This window comes from Dermacentor silvarum, chromosome 6 (assembly GCF_013339745.2).
Source record: "Dermacentor silvarum isolate Dsil-2018 chromosome 6, BIME_Dsil_1.4, whole genome shotgun sequence".
Lineage (NCBI taxonomy): Eukaryota > Metazoa > Arthropoda > Arachnida > Ixodida > Ixodidae > Dermacentor > Dermacentor silvarum.
Window position 1 is genome coordinate 178,217,046 of NC_051159.1, and position 17,425 is coordinate 178,234,470.

General features: G+C 47.2%; 1 non-coding gene across 1 annotated transcript; it reads left to right on the forward strand.

Moving 5' to 3' along the window:
* The first annotated feature begins 16,344 nt into the window (after positions 1 to 16,344).
* Positions 16,345 to 16,419, forward strand: Trnap-ggg (transfer RNA proline (anticodon GGG)). The gene has a single exon. It is a non-coding gene; the product is annotated as a tRNA-Pro (tRNA).
* The last annotated feature ends 1,006 nt before the right edge of the window (positions 16,420 to 17,425 follow it).

The following is a 17,425-nucleotide window of genomic DNA, read 5'->3' on the forward strand; positions in this document are numbered from 1 at the left end:
CCTCGTTTTTTTTCCCCCATTCCATTTATACTGCGCTATTTTTTTATAACTTAGTACTATTCGATTGATCGTTTTGCGAGTACTTTCATGACTTGGCTAAACAAACGGCGAATATTTGCCCCTCTACATCGCCAACAAATTTCCAACCACAATTATTGCAGTCATCCTCATAATCATCGATGAATTATCCCCATGACAACTATAGCCAAACCAACGTTTATAAAAAAAGTATCTATAAACGTTGAGCCAAACATGAACGTACCTACATCTGCACAACCCACTGTAGGAAGGAGTTAGTATACTTAGCGCATGCGCCTCGTGAATGCTCGCACGTGAGCAAGTCTTCAGTAGCGCAGACCTACGCGGTAAATTCCTCTAGCGTGGTATCCACAGCCTTGCATAAATTGGGGTGCCTCAACGCGTACCCCTTTCCCCGCACGGAGTGACGGGCGAGGAGGACATCGATGCGCCCTAGCACAAATTAGTAACTAGCATAAATGGTCTCCAGGAGCGGGCACGGATGGCGACGACGCGGTCACGCTCGCGTCCGCATGCCAACGAGGCACGCTCGGTGCTTAAAGCCACCCGCCCCTAGATCGCGGGGTCGCAGAGGTCGCTCTCTGAAGGCCAATCAAAGCACATTCCAACCGTCGTGCGCGGTCGCGGTTTCGCCACAAGTGCACGCTGAGCAACACCACCAATGCGGTGCGTCTTGGAAAGACTATACTCGTAAAAACGTGCGTACTAGGCGTTAGCAAGCATCGATCCACTATAAAATGATCTCATCGGTTCTGTTTCAGCGAACAAGAGATTAGTGTAAGACCCGTTCATGTAAATGGTGCGACCATGGTTCAACGGCCGATACTCTACACACATTTGTAAACTGCCCTAAAAAGTGAATAAATGAACTATAAACGTGCTAAATTTCGTAAAAGACGAAAAAGATAGCCTGCTTCTCCGCACTATATTGAAAAAGGAATCAGGTGACAACCTTGGCTATTTATGAGTATAGTGTACCATTCTCTCCCAGTCCTTGCGAGCTGCTTGTCAGGAATTTATTTCATGCTTTGACGGTATACGGGGAGGGGAGTGTCATTATCGACAACCGCTAAACCGAAAAAAAAAAATAGAATCAGTATTACCGGCAGGCCTGCTTCGAGGCTACTGGGAGCTGCCATCGGCATCATCGTCCGACAAGAATCACCTGCAAAAGTAGGAGCGTAAAACGGGTTGTCTTCATGACGAGTGAGAGCCAGTCTCGGAAGGTGGAAAAAATAAGAAAAAAAAAGCAAGAAAAGGAAAAGAATTGTCGGTACAATGGCGGCATAGCATGAGAAAATTCTTCTCTCTGAACAGGCTAGAATAAAATGAGAAGGAATTAAGGACTCATCAGAAGGAGACACCACTGAGCTTCCTCAAACAAACTGGCTCCACTTACACCAACTATGTGCTTCGATTATAATGTCGCAGTCCACAACCGATGGCATAGGTTTGGACCTTTCCCTTGCTCTAAGCGGCACCATAATCGGTGATGGGCAGTTCTGGGCACTCATAAGCACCTATTCGCAAGCACTACGGAAGCGGAAGCATGAACTTTCATCACCTTTTTGGAACAGTGCAAAAATTAAGTTCTAGTTCTGCAATACAATGACTGAAAGCACACACCGAACGCGGCAGTCAGCCAGCTATAGCATTGAATAACCAATAAAGCTCCAAGTTCGCAGACCTACTTTTCGCTTTTCCTGCTGCGCTGGCACATCACAAATACCCGTCGGAGATTCGCCGTTTTCAATCCGCCACGAGAGATGCAGAGAGCAGGCGCGCTAATGACGTCGAGAAATTTCGGCCCGGCCGACAGACTAGCCGGCTGCGAAGCACGAGAAGTGAAATGACTGCGAAGCGCTCCCGCACACAAGCTGTCACGCAAGCAGGCGATCCCACACGCAGCCACACGTGCCTGCTAGCACTCGTATGCGCACCAACGCACCAGGGTAAGTCTTCGCTAAGACTTGTTTATGGAGGCTAATTACCGCGGGTGTCACGCATCAAGGGAAAACACACGCTGCCTCTCGGTGCAGCTGAGTCGCTGCTCACTGTCATCAGCAAACCGACGCCATGAGGCTCTTTTAGTGAGAGCCAGCGCTCGCCGAAAATTACAATGCGTTTCTCGATGGCGGCAGCACTTAACTCGAAAGGTCAATTATAGTATTTCCCAGCTGGTTTGTCTCATGCTTTGTTCACAAGAATTCATCCAACGAGAAGAATCTCGCTAAATCAAAGTAACTTGCCCGTGAAGGCCGTGTAGTAGTGTCCCTCCATTTAGCTGACTAACAGGCCATCTACTATTTTTCCGAGGAGACTGAGGAAGTGTTTTGCATGGAATCAGTCTACACGCACAGGCTGCCATCTAATTTGTATATATTTTCAAAGTGTTTTCGGCCTGAATCATATAGCTGAAATATACATAAACTTCTGGCAGATAGTTTGCTATGTATATAGCATGCGTTAGATGGAAAAAATATTGGTAGCTGCTCAAGCTTGATGGAGGTTTTCACGCAGGTAACGTACGATAGTTCAGCTTGTCGGGATAAGGGGGGATGCCAACGGCCCTCTGCCTCGACATGCCGAGTCCCGCGGTTGGCGCATGCCTGCGAATCAACCACGGTCCGGCAAAAGCTTCCCACAAGCTATGCTAGTGAAACGCGTATTAGGTTCAGTTAGCATTAGGAATGCTAATCAGGTTACCGACGCAGAAACTTTAATCAAGTGTCATTAACACTAACAAAAACACAATGTTACGTATGATCGTCGGTAGTAAAATAGCCTTGTCGACAACCATGCGATAGATACGACTGTTGGTATTGATGTTTCAATTTAGCACGGACATCACAATATTAGTATAATCAAATCTCAATCCTGACCGTAGCCTTTGTTTGCCGAAAGACCAAGCAAGGAGGATTTGAAGTATTTTTATTTTATTTTTTAGACCTCCTTGAGGCCAACAAACGCACGGCTAATGTTATGCCGCACTGCAGGCTGTCGCACCGCGGGTTACCTCAGTTCGGTTGGGTTAACTGGAAGCGTACTGCTATGTTCAGTTAGTATTGTGTAGTGAGTATACATAAACATTACCTAGTGCACGAGTGCCTGTCATTTATTGGGACATGCGGGAGATCCGAATTCAGTGCCGTGCACATCTGTGTACACTTCGGTGCATTGACATCGCATTGTCGTAACAGCACCGTGTGTCGCTGGCCCATTCGGAACAATAGACGACGGCAATCGCGGCACGACTCTTATCGCGTAAGGAAGATCCGTGCTACGATAGCGACGTTCACGAAGAACAAAAGGGTACTGTGTTGGCTACAAAGAGGTTTAGTTTGCATATGGCTATTCTAAGGTTCAATTGAGTGCGATCTTTATCAGCAGAAAGAAATGGCAATATGCTGCGAAAATAGAAAACTCGGTAATTCTTACCCAGTTTCACGATGTTATTATTAAGCAATAACGCAGACTTAAATCGTTATTATCACCATCACTGTAACTGTATTATCAAGACCTGAATGCTTTGCCTCTGACGACACCATGCATACTCGTATTTGTCCTCCTTGTGTATAGTGCCACGTTTCGGTCTTCATAAAAGTTTAGTTAAGCAGATATGTGAATATGTGTTTCGGTCACACGGCACACGCACAATTTTCTTGGTTTACATTGATGTGCTGTGTTTCAGTGTGCATAAACATGCGTACTTCATGCAGTTCTGCTAAAATAAACAGTATTTAAATTCGTGAAATAACGACACAAGGTTCGCTCTGCTATAACAACTTTAAGTTTAGCATTGGTACGTTTCTTTCTTTCGCCGAAATAGTCGCAATAAGTTGACTTTGACAGCAGCTCATGAGCGCAAGTTGTGTTGAGTGCAACACTACCAACTTTAGCGGCAAAAGTTCTACAGCAGCTCAAGCAAACAATGTCAGAAAACCGCATGAAGCAAAAGAAAAGGTATAAATGGCGCTTCGACAGCAACGCGAGCATTTCAACTGCTATCCAGTGGAGGTGGACAACCACAAAGCGGAAAATACTTAACCAACTTAACCGCGATGTCGCCCACCTCAAATTCAAACCATGGTATATTGTTTTTAACTTAGTGCAACGCTTGGAATCCTTCTATAGAAGCTCGACTGAGTTTTGCGCAGTTGTCACCTTCATCTGACTGTTGACCTGTGTCACAATTGGCGGGGCAAATGCAAAATGTAGAAAATTGCGAATTAGGAAAAGGGCGCGGGCAACCGCTTTACAAACATGGCTGATTTATTAAACGTGGAAAAAATAGGCACGCCGAAACAAAAGGTTATACAATAAATTAATTACGCAAGGCGTCCGCAAGTACAGTAACACGATTATAAGCTACGACAAATACAGCCGGTGCCGACCGCCTATTCAAAGAAACACGTCACCGAACAAAGCCACAATACTCTCGCCTGGACTCTTCGTTGTGTTAAAGATAAAAAATTTTAAAACTAAATAATGGGGGTTTTACGTGCTAAACCACCACCTGATTATGAGGCACGCCGTAGTGGGGGACTCCGGGTTAATTTGGACCACCTGGAGTTATTTATAACGTGCACTTAAATCTAAGTACACGGGTGTTTTTCTGCATTGCGCCCCCATGAACGGGTGTTTTTCTGCATTTCGCACGAGGTCGCGGGAATCGATCACGCGACGTTAAAAATATTAAACCATGCGGGGAATACGGCTGGTGCTATTAATTCAACAAAGTCGGAGTGCATGAAACGTTTTACACGGAAGTTTGGCCGAATGCTTGATCGACTCGTTAGTTTCGCATTTTCCAGTGCGCTGCCGCCGGCAACCACGAGCCCCAAATTTGATCGGGCACCGAATTCACAAATCGGACGGTGTGGCAAATCCGCTTCCCGATCAACTGACGCCTGAAGTAGCAGCTCCAACGCTGCACCGATTTCGTTATTCCGCGAATCGAGAAAGCCGAACAAGGGACGGCACGGTAGAGGGAGTGAGACCACTACAGCGAAGAGCTACAAGAGAGCTCGGATAGAATGGGCGTTTGTCTCAAATTCAATTACGCTGATCCGGCCCTTTCCCCATCCAGCGCCAGCTGCTGCCTCTGAGCCCGTTACGCGACGGCAAAAGCGTAGCGGTCGCTCCGGCCAATCACATCGAGCCGGACGCCGCACGCACGCGAGCCTCTGTCGTGTAACGAGCCCCTGAATGCGTGCTATGGGAACGCCGTGCGCTCGAATCGGTAGTTTCGAACACCGCCACGATAGCGTCTGATCAGTGGTGGCCGCTAATCTGATCAATAAAGCGAAGGAACACAAGCACTGATTATTTTAAAGTTCAAACTTTAGAATGACACGACACAGCATACACGGACATAAAGAACGGCCACTCGTCCCGTCCTTCATGTCTGTGCATTTCGTGTCGTGCCATTCTTAAGGCTTGAACTATGTATCAGCTAGCCCGGCAGAAAGTTTTAATTCAGTCCAAATTTTGCCACACGACATAAATTTGTTTCTGGCGCGTCCTAACCGTTTGCCTCTCAAACAGGTTGGACAAAGTACATGAATGTAGTTTAAATTCCTCGCCTCAAAGAGGGTGGGTGCTAAAACAGTTGCTTGTAGAGAGTCCGTGCCAACTCTCTTCGTCCACAGTCAGGCTTTGTTTCAGTCTGTCGAGCCCACAATGGTGAAGCCCGTATACAGATCCGTGAAACAGAGTACTAGCGTCAGCCACCACAGGAATAGATCAAAACAGAACAACAGACGCCGCAGCTCTGAAAAGCAGAGAAGCTATCGCCCTGCGCAGTCGAGCCAAAATGTTAAGTGCTTCCATTATCAGGGTAACCACGTTCCTCCGCCGCTGTGTTTGTTCGTTATCGCTGGGCAGCAGAGGCACAATCCCGTCTATGCACCACGGCTAAACCCTCGACAACAAAGGGTACTATTGTCAGATCCGCAAGAAAAACAAAATAGAACGTCAGCTGCTCAAGTAGAGAAAATACTTCAAGCTATCTTTTGTGCCGTGCGGGTGATGGCACTATGGTTGTTTTACCGCTTTCTGGCGCTGCTGCATGTATGTTTGTCTGCTCGGTTTTTTGGTCAGCAAAAGTTTAAACGATTGAAAGAATCTTGACAGTAATAATAATGTGTAAATAACATGTAATGACTGGTTTTCTCTTGTAACAACGCTCGAAAACGTTCTGGGGTCCCATCTGTATAACAAAATTAATTGCATCCTTCAGAAATAATAAAGATCGATTGACTGCATGGTTTTATAGGGCCCCTCTAAATCTCCCTAAACCTTACAAATATGATTTGCTTTTCTTACACTTCACGTGCACAAAATCACACTTACCTACTATTTGACTGGCGCTCACGCGTTCTCATGGTGGCACACTTCGTGTACCAGCGAGCGCTGCAGTTCGCTGCTGCTCGAAACAAACGAACAAGAAAAAATAATGGCGCTATAAAAACTAAAATGTCGCGCACGAGCGATAGCAGAACAAGGTGTACATTCCTACTAGCTCTTTATTTTTTTATTTCTCTCTCTCGTTTACTACGCAGTTTTCGACCTACACACGTGACAACTGTCCTGGCGGCTGACATTGCATTCCTCGCGCTTCAACGTCGTGTTGTCCTCTGCCTGAGCGCAAGCTCTCTCCTCCCTCCAACCGGCGTACAGCTGTACAGTTCCGCAAAGACCTGCCTCAATGGAACAAAAAGTAACACAAGGGCACGTAACGTGTCGCGGTTGCAAATCGGAACAGCGAGAAGGCAGATCGTTATGATAGTTAAGTTTCCCGGTTTCTGGTGGCAGCATTACATACTTCTGATCTGTCACGGTGCTGCAGTAATTGTGTTGCACTTTCGTCAAACGACTGATTTACGCGGCTTAACGTAGCAAAGAGCGAGAGAGATACTAGCTAAAGGATAGGTAGAGAGGTCGGCCCGAGCAGGCTCACTCTAGCTTTCTCCTCTGCATTGGGGAAGACGGAAGTGGAGAAAAAGCAGTGATGAATAATGGTGGTGAAAAGCTAGGGATACGTTACAAGGTGGCTCTACTAAAGCCGCCCACCCAGTCCCGTGACACGCAGGAATTCCAATAACGTTGTTTGTCCAGCAGCTGTATCATAAGATTGCGCGCAGCAAAGCAGTGCCCTCCGATAGTGGTTGCCTGCTAACGCTGCCTAGGAAGCCTTTAAGTGTCTGTCGCTCCAGTACATATACTGAGCAATGACATTGTGTTCCCTTGACGTACCACATAAAAGCGCGGCCTATTGGGTACACTGAAGCTCAGGGGCTCGGGATTAATTTTGGCCGCCAAGGGTTCTTTTTTACGTGCGCCCATTGCATTCCACAGTGATCGGTATGCTGATGCCGCGGCAGTGAATCGAACCTGTGACTTCGTCTTCAGCTGCCGAAAGCCACAGCAAATCTACTGAGCCACCGTGGCAAGACTGAATGCATAGAATAATAAGGCCAACGAATTTTTGAGTCCCATTGTAACGCTCTCGATGCGTATTGCAGAAACGTATTCAAATGGGCCGGCTGGTAAAATGATCGAACTTAGAAATGGTGCAATTTGAATTTGTAGAAATATTTGGTACAGTGAATGTTGCATTGGGTTGATTGGTAAATTATCAGAGATAGCACCCTCTGAAGTCAGCAAGCAAAATATTTCTGCACTCACGAACGTACACGCGCGCAGTCGCATGTAAACAGCCAAAGTGCGAAACGACTTACATACATTCACTTCGTAAAATCTGCTCGGTGTATGACACTATATAATCTTAAAAAGAAATAAATAAATAAATAAATAAATAAATAAATAAATAAATAAATAAATAAATAAATAAATAAATAAATAAATAACACTGGCGAGTGGGCTTGCTACATGAGGCAAAAAAATATATTATAATAATTTAAAAAATTAAATTATGGGGTTTTACGTGCCAAAACCAGTTCTGATTATGAGGCACGCCGTAGTGGGGGACTCCGGAAATTTAGACCACCGGGTGTTCTTTAAGTACACGGGTGTTTTCGCATTTCGCCCCCATCGAAATGCGGCCGCTGTGCCTGGGATTCGATCCCGCGACCTCGTGCTCAGCAGCCCAACACCATAGCCACTGAGCAACCACGGCGGGTTATACTGATAATTGAGGGTCGCTTTAAGCAAGGCACGCTGTCTGTACAGGTGCTACAAACTTTCATTTCGCAGGTGCGAAGGGCTTTGTATTCCTTCAAAGGCAAAACAGCATGAGATGCGGTAAAGGCGAGACACAAGATGGAGCACACGCTCAACTCGCGAGCAAAAGCGAGGGAACAACGTAAACAAAATCAGGCTTGAGCTGAACGCTGTTTCTTGTTTTCTGTCTGGACCTTGTCTCCTCCAATGTGCACCGACCTGATTTTAAGGGTCCGCTTCAATTTGCCTCACACTTCTTTGCACACGCGAACGAACCGCACAATAGAAGCAGAACGCTGAGAACAGGGCGACACGTTTCCTTGATGTAAAATGCACCAACAAGGTCTCCCTCTTTTCGGTAGGAACCGCTCGCGCTTTTCTCTCTCTTTGTTCTCCAGCCTTCGTTAATCTTCCACGAAGGGGCTTGGGAACAGCGGTGCTTCGCAGGTCGCCTCGTCGCGCGAATGCACCCTGTTGTACCGCATGTATTGCTTCCAAGAAGAGCGAAGAAGAGCGAAGAAGCGCGAAAAAAAAACGAAGGAAGCTAAAAAAGAAACAGGAATAAACATGGATGACCTTCAGCCTGTACGTATGCGCTAGTGCTCGGTCCCCTCTGTGCCGGTGTGTAAAATAATATACGACAAAACACATGCAACAAGACATCCCGCTAGCACACGTCCCTACGCAAAAGAAAAAAAAAATGTAGGACGGCGCAGGGGCGGCGTGTGTCAAAGGCTGTAAAAGAAGGCGACGCTCGGTATACAGGCTGCGCGAAGCGAACGACGCTGGCGGCACAAATCTTATTTTGCCTCCCTCCTTATGCCGGCCAAGTGGACAGCCTTTTGTTGTTGCGAAGGTGACGAAGGTCCCCGCGGGTTCGAATAAGATAAACATTGGGGCCGCGCCTGCGCGCAGGCCATCTCTCACGTTCGCTTTCGCTATCACTCTTCTGTATTCCTGAAGGCCCATGTGAAAATTCTGTTGGAATAACACGCTATTTACTCTAGGAACTGAGGCTAATAAAAACAGACTTTGCATCCAGGATAGCGCCGAAGAATCTCGTTGTTAAACAGTAGATAACACGAGCAGGTGATTTGCATGCTGGATGACATTAACCTGGGGGAGTTCCTCGACGTTATGCATGCACCTCAAGCACATCTCCTAGTAGTTTGCAATCTGGCCCTTGCGGTTCAGCCACGACTGCCTCTGCAGCATTAACAACCAAAGCATGCGTTCAGCCTCCGAGGTAATGTCGTCGGGAGTAAATACACGGGCATCACGAGGGGGAAAACTCGGAATGGAAGAACGAACACGCCAAGAGGTCACTCGCGTGCACAGCAACAAATGAACAGAAAGAAACATTTTGCAGCAAGCGTTCGATCCCGAACAGCCCAGTGTTGGTCTGCCGGTCGAATATTAGCGAGGGTCGGTCAGGCCGTCGATATTTCATTCGAGACAATAAAAGCATGCATTCGCAGGGAGCCTGCGCGCGGACTGGGTCACGCCTCCGGTTCCGCACGAGGCATCCTGTGCGCAGATATGCGTAGAAGGCAAAACGGGAAATGGGTTCTTTATCGACGGCCTCGATGCGTGCGCGTGAGTGGGCGCCCGCTCGCTGATTCATTAGAAACACCGGCGCAATTGAGGCATGAATGTGCGTGCTTACATGTATATACGTAAGGGTCAAGGGGCGCCTCAGAAGCAGGGCGTGGCCGAACAAGGACGCAACGCTGCTAATCTAATCCCACGAGACCCAAGAAAATAATTACGATTAGTGGTAATTAAACATAATCGAAGCCCGAGAAGCTGACCTGTTTTCTCACGTCTTCGCCGAGAGAGATTTTGGCCACTGTTGAGAGCGTTGCCTTACGTTAGTAATTCCGCTACATCGCTCGTAGCGATATTTCGTTGTCTCGAACTAGCAAAATCCGTCCGTTCGTCCATCCGTAATTCTGTCTATAGAAACAGTCGGACATACTCCCGGTGTTTTTTTAGAAACTTCGTGCGGAAAATACGCGCGTTCCTTATGTCAGTTGTGCAGCTGCATCCCATTCAGCCCGCCATCTGCCTTCAAAAGGAAACGAAGCAAGCAATAAAATATCAACCAAAAATAAAGCGTGACGCTTTATTGAACGATGCGGGACACGGAACATAAAGGAATGTGGGGCTTCGACAGGCACTTCTTTTCCATTCCCTCTCCTTCTTTCCCAAAAAGGCATCATAGTTTCACTTTCTTCCTTGATTTATCGTATTTACAATCGGAGGTCACAACACACATATATAAAGCAAGTTGAAAAAAGAAAGAAAAGAAGACACGCACGTAAATTGTGCGCAGATACTTTCGGCGCAATTTTTCCAGGCGCGCGTTCAGGAATCCGCGCAGGGAACGAAGATTGCACGTGTGCAAAATGCCCCCCCCCCCCCCCCCCCCCCCGCCTCGTTATCTTGTTACTTGCTATACTTCAGACAGGCATTGCCAGCTGGCAAAGTTCTACGGACTTTTGTTTACACATTACGTTAGTCACATTGAGCGTGGTTCCTCTAGAAGAGCACATCGGCGTGTTAATGCGCAAGAATGAAGGACGGAAAATAATCGAAGTCACAAAGAGGAGCACCCGAGTCTGTCGTTTCATGTGTATTCGTCATTGTGCACATTAACCCGCCGATATGTTTATAGTTACGAACTCGCCCAAACAGGCTCTAGAAGACCCTTAATAAATATAAAAAACTGCATTTTATCCTTTTTGTCGTGCTCTATATTTTTCTTGGGGGAAATGGGCGAATTCCACAGAACCACAGTGCTGCAGTCGTTTACGGACAACGGTAATGCTACTGCACCAGCAGAAATGTTACATTAGATGAGGTATCATAACTCGCGCAGCCCTCGCAGAACCTCACTGATCGCTGTCTCTGCCACGCCCGAGAAAATTTTGCAAATGTGGCGATTTTGTGTGCGCAAGAGTAAATCGCGTTGAAGAGCGTGCCTGAAAAAATTCCAACATCGGCGATCGCAAAGGCATTGCGCGCGTCGAAATTGAATTTTTCAAACACGACTTTATGTTATTGTTTTGTTTTTCTTTCTTCAGTGAACACGAGCTCACAACAATGACAAAATATATTACAGATCAGCAAAGGAAAGAATAGTTTTCTTGCATATTTTTGATAGCATCGCATTTGTCGGAACACTTCAGTGGTATCCGTCTCTCCTCCTTCCCGCTAGCTAGATGCTGCTTCATCATCAGAGCACGCAACCAGTGAAGCAAGGGCAGAACGCAGCTGGAGTGTTGCACACGTTCCTCCTTACTCAGCCGCTGTCACATCGGCGCAAGTGTTTGAAAAAGCACGACGCGCGCTGGGCCACCTCTCCGCCCAGCTGCGATTCACTGTGTTTGTGTACGTAGACAGGTGTATGTATAGAAGCGGCTATATATCACTAGAACAAATCCAAGCTGTATTTCAGGAAACAGATGCGCATGAACCAGATTGCGAATGACTTGTCATTATTATTTTTCTTCAATCTATCCCCATAAGAACAGCGCAACGATGCTTGTAGGGCTCTTGCTCCTATATTTACATGGCGGCTTTTCCACAAAGTCATCAAAAAGAGTGAAGGCGAATGCACCTAGTGCCTGAACCTAAAGAAGTATGGGGGCATCAAGTGCTAGAGCCAGTAATTTCAAAGGTTGCAGGAACCTGTCAGCAGAAAAAATAAAAAAAAATAAGCGCTATTACTACGTTGCATTGAGCGCGCTCTGTGATTCTGTTATTATATATAATGTATTCTAATAACACGTACATTTTAAGTAGCACACTGATACTACTTGATACACTGCCATACGTAACCGTCATTTCAGTAGGATATAAATATGCAGATACCTACGTTTGTATTTGTATTGCGGTCCAGTGACACGTAAATGTCATTCAAGAAGTAATTGTATGTGAGTTACGATGAAAAGGCAATTTTTCACAGCAGTGTCCCAACTATCTGCATCCCGTATATATGGCTGCGGTTGCGCCGGTGACGATGGCCTTCGCACAACCCTCTCTGTGCCTCTCTTATCTTCATTTCCATAAAGAATTCTTTTAATCCACAGCAGAATTAAACCTGTTGTACGCAAGTGCTGGCGGTAGAGACTTGGTATTTTTCATTCTCTCAGAAGGATCAGCATATTTCTTGTCTTACAAGCGTCGTTTGCTACACGGCGAGGTCGCCATGCAGTGAAGCAAGCACTACCGCGTAGAGAAGCTGATGGCAAGCCAATCCGCAGTTGATCCCTCGTGAAAACTGAGGTGTCTCAGCATCGGACTACATTTGGCATTCTTCCACTATCTCGGCGAGCAGACGGGTCACCGCGTCTAACCTATCTACCTCTGTCGCTAAATCGCTCCCGCTCCTCCTTCGCCACCGCACCCTAACGCGCCCAACCACGAATTTAGAAAATAGTTCACACTTCCATCTTTAACGTCGGTCAGCTACGCCTCATTGCCGTGTATTATGTAGGCATGATGTAGCCGCTGACTGTAAGCAGATATTCTAACGTTACTTACGTAAAGGAAGAGGGTGAGATATTTCTTCCAGCAGCAACAAAATACTGGCAGCATTATTGAGGCGGTATTCACGCCGGCCCTCTTGTGGAATTTTTCCCATGGTTCAGAAGCAAAGTTAATTGTTAAATGGCATGCATCTCTATCGATTACCACAGGTCATCTAGACGAAGCTTGCAGCTCTCTGCAAGATGACTAAAACTGCATTCACAGTCGCGTTCTCTACAAACCTGTACCACGGAAGTTCATTTTATATAGTATAAAGTCAAAGAGAAGAAACACCCCTGACCATTTCGACAACCGTTCACGATACACCACCGTGAGCGCTACCTCCCCCCAAGCCATGGCCAAGAATAACGCTGTAACCCACTCGGTTGCTTCAGCTTAGCTGGAAAACACGCTGCGCGGTATCCTCGCTCGTTTATGCGTGGCTCTTCCGCGCAAGGCGGCGCAAGACGCTTTCTGCGTTTCAAGGCCTTTGGTAGAGATAAACGAAGCAGATGATTCCTAAGATGAGTCACTTCGTAGCTACCTCAGTTGTAGCTGTCTGCCTTGACGCTGCACATGCACTGTTCGTCTCGAGGACAAGGTCGCACGCCGCCTGCCATGTTGCCAGCAGCACCGATGTAGGGATGTACAAGAGCTCAAAAGTCGAGATACCAGATGATAATAGTCGGGGCGTAGAGCAGGCACAGAATTTTCGAGCGATGGGGAGCGCACGTTTGAGACTGCACGCCTTTCAAAACTTCGAAGCGAGCTTCCTTGCGGTGCGCGGGACACTTTCTCTATGACACTGTGGTAATGCGCTAGAATGATCCAGTGTTCGAGGAACAGTGTGCACTTCCCTTACCCCTCAGTAACTTTCCGCCGGATCGCTGATTAGCACTATATATACACTAGAATAAGTTTATGTCTATGCAGCAATTATTGCGAGTTAAAACCTGAATTTTTCGACCAGCGTTTCTCGCTGATGGCCGTGTAATTAAAATACGGTTGAATAGCGCAAATTATTTTCAGCTCCACCGCGAAAATATCAGCGTTATGGTCACGTGCGGAGGGCTTGTAGTTTCATGAGAGACAGCCAGGCAGCTAGAAATACGCGAAGTGTCGCAAGCAGGATTTACTATCACTGCTCCTGCGTATAGACGTCGAGCGACATCGCAGATGTGGCATAAACTACATCCCATGCCAATGAAACACCATGGACATAGAGAAATGTGTTTTATGGAACATTTCCCCCCTCTGTACAAGCAGTACCTGTTTCGTACAAAACAGGGAAGGATAAAAGCTTAAAGGACACCCCATTCGTGCGCGTATGTTCCCTGAGTCGACGTCTTCGTCACATTGAAGATATATGTCATTGTCGCTCTGTTCACAGCCCCGCCACAATATTAAGCAGCCTACTTTACGGCGACAACTAATATAGAGCTTTCTTTTGATTACCATATTTGTAATGTCTTTTCTGCCACTTCTTGGTATTGTAGAAAAGTGGGAAAACTCAAGCACCAGATAAATCAGCTATACGTGGAAGTCGTCGGAACTACAGGGAGGAAACGTGAAAGTGAACAGCAAGAGCACCCGTATAGAAAGACGCTATGTTGACCATGCCCTAAACAGATCACTGATATCTTCAATTTCTACGAAATCCAATGCATTCATAAGTTCGGACATGTGCCCACGCGGTTGCAAGGACTCGGCGTCTGTAACACGAACACGAGCGAGTTAGACGAAAGATTGACTAGCTTATTGTCTTCGTGTTACAGACACCCAGTCGTTGCCACCACGTGGGCATGCCAGCAGGTGATGGAACCTGCTTCGTCGAACCCCGTCTGCATGCCCTGCACCCACGCGCGTCAGCAGACAGCATTATCGCCACAAGCACAAAATACCAGAAAGAAATAGAATTTAGCCGAGGAAAATGGGTCTGTGTCACTATAGTGGCAGCGGACACAGTGTTTCCGTCTCGGGACATGAGAGAGGCAATCCAGTGGTTCTAAAAGACGAAAGGCGAGCTAAGCTTGAATGCGAACGAAAAGCAAGTGTCAGGCAATGGCCAGACAGCAATATGGAAATTGCGGCCGATACGCGAGAGGAATTGGCGTTCCCGAGGCCGTGCAGCCAGTGTCTCTGTATCGAAGTTCTGATAGCACGTGCCACTCTGTGAGACGTGAGACGCGAGCATGCGCACGTGCGTATACACACGCGTTCGCGTGCAGGCTTACGTGTGCGTGTGTGTTTGTGCTGGCGTGAGCCCTGCGGCGTGCACCTGCACTTTCGCCGCTCGCAGGAAACGCCCGATAAGACACGTTCTCCACCAGCCGCCACAGCAGACTGCGGATTGAGGACAGGGGGCCAAGGTGACGAGACGACGAGACAGCGGCGCCAGACGACGACAAACTTTGGCGGCATGAAGTAAAGAAGGAAATCGTTGGCTTTCCCGTAAGGTCGTATCATCGCCCGGGGCGTTTATCAAGCGTTCTTCAAGTGAGAACCATCACCGCCTCAGGGATGCACTACGGCTAACATTTATGGCGCTCGTTACCCATCACCGGGCAGTGGCGGCCGGTTCACACTCACGACGGCAACGTATGATTATGGTCGCGATAACTCATGTTAACGTGCCGTCTTACTGGTACAGTAAGACGGCACGTTAACATGCGTGCGCTGGAAACGCCACGGTCGGCTCCCCACGGCCATCATGCAACGTTAAATAAATATTTAGGCAAGAAACCCACACGTCCCCAAAGCGGCAGCGAAACTTGCAGAGTTAACTAAGTGGTCTTGCAAGAACATGTTCAGATACAATATCAATATTTAACGTTTCGTGTAACGTGTGAGAACATGAAGTGCTTTTATGCAGCAGTCGAGACGAACCGGATAGTAGCGGGTGGAACCAAACATTCGAGCTTACGTAAGCGCGAGCAACTCGTGGCCGAGCCTGTAGGCGCTCCACAAAGGTATAGGCTGACTCAGCTTGACCCACATGGTATAAAGTGCGTGCACACGCGGTCAAATCCCACTAGCCGCTTTGTCCCCAGCCTCTGCTCTCCCTCGAGGCTACCACTATACCTCGGCTTGCCAGGAACTTAATGTTCGCGTAAAGCGGTCGGGTCGGGCTGTCCCTACGACCCAACCCGTTTGCCTCGAACTCATGTAAACAAAACAACTATAAGCAATCAAATGTCCGCATAGGCTCTTCCATCCCTAACTAAACTCACGCGAAGTGCTGAAAGCCACAGAGTAAGCGTCAGCCAATCAGAAGAGCTCACCCTCGTCGCATAAACATCCCCCAATAATCCTCTAAACTGTGCAGAAAAAGCGTGAGATGCTTGAATCTTGCACGCTGAAACCCCACAGAACGAAAGCCGAAATATGCAGTGAAAAGAATCAACGAGCAGAAGGTGAAAACAGTGAAAAAACGTCGGACTATATATTTTTGCGCTCTACTAGATTACTGCCTTAGCCTATAGTTCGTTGCTTTTACAACAGCACACTATTATCAGAGCTGCCTAAGCGCCATAGGCAAACAAGCTCCACTTGTTGACAAATTCGACTTCGCCTTGCCATCTGCTAGCCGCCTGGTTAGCTCAGATGGTAGAGCGGCTGCCCCGGGAAGGCGGTGGTCCCGGGTTCGAGTCCCGGACCAGGACGAATTTTTCTTCAACTGCGAGGCTTTTCTTTCGAGGAACCCGTATGGGTTTCCTTTGTAGCAATTGCTACATTTGGGTGGATGTCTCATTTCCTCTTTAATTACTTCTCTCCGCCTAGCGGGTTTCTGCTGAACTATTACGTCAAGCTCCCTTTTTTACGATAAGAAAGCGTCAGGTCCGTGTGCTGAATGCAGCGCGTGCGTCGGCTATATTTAACCGAGTATATGCTCATGCAATAAACACTTGAACAGTCACATAGCAAGGGAGAAAAACTGTCGTATAACACAGCGAGACGAAACAAGCAATTAATGTTAGTCCAGTGCGGAGCAGTGTAGCACGTATACGTAAAACCTGCATTTCCGTCTTCACCGTTTCTTCTTCTTTCTTCTATTTATTTATTTATTTATTTATTTATTTATTTATTTATTTATTTATTTATTTATTTATTTATTTATTTATTTATTTATTTATTTATTTATTTATTTATTTATTTATTTATTTATTTATTTATTTATTTATTTATTGTTTTATTTACAATTCGTGGTGAGCTCTCCCTTGCTGAAATCGTTTCTCATATAGCGAGGAGAAAGCCGCGCGTCTTCAGAACAGCGCCGCTCCTCCAAGTTGGGCTAAGTCAGCGATGACTGCAGGAGCTGAGCTCGCTCGAGCGGCAAATGCGGCGCGCGAAGCGCTGATTATCGAAACGACGGGAAGTCCTGTTTACAGCGTCTATAAATATACGCCACCGCATCGGAAGCCGGTCTGCCCGCGGTATAGCTCGTATACAAATCCTTCGCCAGCAGCACACGGACGGACTCCTGCGAACACGGTACGAGCGCTCAGCATCCGCGCCGTACGGGCCTCGGCATGTAAGCCGAGATCAGACGCCTGCTTAGCTCGGCGCGAATCTCGCTCAGCGAGCGATGCGAGCCGAAGGTCGCGGCCGGCTTAGGATGCAAGGAGCCACGGCGAAACGCGACGCTTCGTGACATTTTAAGCTCGTTGAC